Source organism: Arachis ipaensis, chromosome B07 (genome assembly GCF_000816755.2).
Source record: "Arachis ipaensis cultivar K30076 chromosome B07, Araip1.1, whole genome shotgun sequence".
Taxonomy (NCBI): Eukaryota; Viridiplantae; Streptophyta; class Magnoliopsida; order Fabales; family Fabaceae; genus Arachis; species Arachis ipaensis.
Window position 1 is genome coordinate 93,051,883 of NC_029791.2, and position 2,757 is coordinate 93,054,639.

The 2,757-nt window shown below is 31.6% G+C and overlaps 1 long non-coding RNA gene across 1 annotated transcript in view; it reads right to left on the reverse strand.

Moving 5' to 3' along the window:
• LOC107610100 overlaps nt 1,194–2,757 on the reverse strand; it is a 5,382-nt gene continuing 3,818 nt past the window's right edge. Inside the window, exon 3 of the long non-coding RNA XR_001613395.2 lies at nt 1,194–1,269. This is a non-coding gene — a long non-coding RNA (uncharacterized LOC107610100). The remainder of the gene's footprint in view (nt 1,270–2,757) is intronic.

Genomic DNA, 2,757 nt, shown 5'->3' on the forward strand with positions numbered 1-2,757 from the left:
TTTCTAGGAGTTCAAATTAATAACATATTTCATTCAAAATAGAATTTATTTAAATCAAATTATACAATTCTTCTTATTTTTCAATTATCAAAATTATAATTTCAATTATACCAAATATCTAATAAAATTTATATAAAAATTCTAATTAATTTAAACTCCAATTATCATGAAACTCCATTTAATTACCTTTAGCAAAATAATTTTCTTAAAATAAATCACAAATAATTAATTATTTGATTTTCAAAAACTAGGGTTGTTACATTCTACCCACCTTAGAAAAATTTTCACCCTCGAAAATTGCTAGAATAAAATAAGTTCAAACTGAAATCAAAGAAAGCAGAATATATGGATAAAGTATAGGCATGAACAAGAATGAAGATTCAAGAAGAATCAGGTAAGCAAGTAGATTACAAGCAAGCAAAGGTATACAAGAATGACAAGGTACGGTTGGGAAAGAATGAAACCACATTCTGAGGAGAAATCTCAAACAAGAGAATTCCAATGAAAGCAATGAAGAAAAGGATGGCACGAGTTCATGTGGCACGAATAAAGATTTTACGTCAAAACGAAACCAATTCCATAACTTCTAACGCTCCCAAACCCCGTGAATCACATTACCTATTACTTCTATTTCGTCTATGATAACCTGTTAGTGTTGCCATGTACATAAATCATAAGTATTAAGTTGGCCAGACCTAATACCATGAGGAATGCAATGGTAAACTAACAGCATTAATCATCAGACAGTCATGCATATAGAACTCAAACTCTTGTTATCAGAACAAGTCATTAAGCATGACAGACACTTAGAGTATGCAGTGAAGCATAGTCAGTCCATTCCCAAGGCTCTAACAGGAACAAACTGCTATGATACCATTTGTAACGACCCAACTTCCAAAATGTCATGATCGTACCGAAAGTAAGGCGTTACCAACCTACTTTCCTTTATTAACTATTTTCTATTGAGCCTTTAGTTTGAATTCGCGATTTAGTTTTATAGAAAATTCTAGAAAATTTTGTTTTTGTTTATTAAAAACATATATCAAGATCACCAGATGATAATAATCACATAATTATTAATAATAATATCTGACATACAAAGATTTCAAATAAAACTCAGATACAAATCCTATCCCTCTGTATAAAATAAAAATGTTAAACAATAAGAGCGAGGGAACTCTATGAAAGCAACTTAACTCATACACTTAACTCATAAATATAGTCCAACAATCATCCGCAGCTTCAAACTGAGTCTTCGAACCTGTGTCACTGAAAGGGTGGAAGATTTTGGGGTGAGAACAAACCACACGTTCTCAGTAGGGAATGAGAATGCCGTAAAAGTAATGATTAACATGCAAATAACTAACTCCAGTTTCCAATGTAGTTTTCTTTATCAAACCTTTTCAAAATTTCTTAAGACTTACTTGAAACCGTTTAAATCCCTTTCTTTAAATCATATTACTTAAATAAAGTCTCAACCGTATTTGCAATTCTTCAGCTACAAATAGCATTCCTCAACCATCACAATAACTAAGTACATCAGCAACATAAATAATATACCCAAACCTCACTTCACAAATTCCATTCCTCAATACTTCATTAAGTTCAAAGCATCAACAAAATATCTAATCAAACACACAAACAAGTCACCAAGACAAGCAGCACAATCATAAAGAAATAAGTCTAGCAACACGATCAAATGCATATGCACAAACAATATGATGCATGTCTGTCCTAAGCAGGCCATGAGCTCACGTGTCGGTTGGCTGCCCGCAATCCCGACATTTACCCGGTCACGAGTAATCCCGATTTTCCGGATACGATTTTCCGTTCCTAAATAAATGCGCATATAATAATAGCTGCTCATCTGAGACAACCTCTGCTTATTGCAGGAAAATATATATATACTCTGCTCTGCTCTGGGGAAGCGAAAAATAGCTGTAGGTAACATAGTTTTCCTACAGAATCTCTGGGTTGCATTAAGCAACTAATATATATTAAATATAGCTCTGGGTTACATCAAGCACCTAATATATATATATAAAATATAGCTCTAGGTTGCATCAAGCAACTAATATATATATATATATATATATAGCTCTGGGTTGCATCAAGCAACAAATCATCACATGATCATTCTCATTATCATCATTCATTATCATTCTCATTATTCATCATCACTTTGACATTCTTATGCAGTACCTCTTTCTTTCTCTGTTCACTTATACTATTCAAATTCAATCATACTATACAAATTTTACATCTTTCACTTTTACAACATCTTTAGCTAAAACCATTTCTCTTTATCATTCGGATTCAAATATTATAAAATTCACCAAACTCCTGAAAAGTAATCCTTTATTTCAAGCCCATATCATAACCCTTTTCATATTGAATCCAACTCAGCATAATTCCTTTCTTAAATAATTCAAACTTGAAATATAAACCTTTTCTTGGTAATTCCAAATTCAAAATAGTATAATTCTTCTCTTATTTAGATAAAACTCAAATAATATAAATTTTCAAGTTCAAATTTTCTAGAATGACTTCTCAAACAAAACCTCAGGTTTTTATAAAATTTCGACAGCACCTCCCCTAAAACTCGGACTTAACCACCCTTACGGGTTTCCCCTTTCTCAACATCTCATAAAACCTTTCTCAACAATTGCCACAATAATATATTCTTAAAAACATTTGATAATAGTATAGAAAATCTATTTCTCAAGTTCCATATCCAAGTAATCACCAAAACAACAT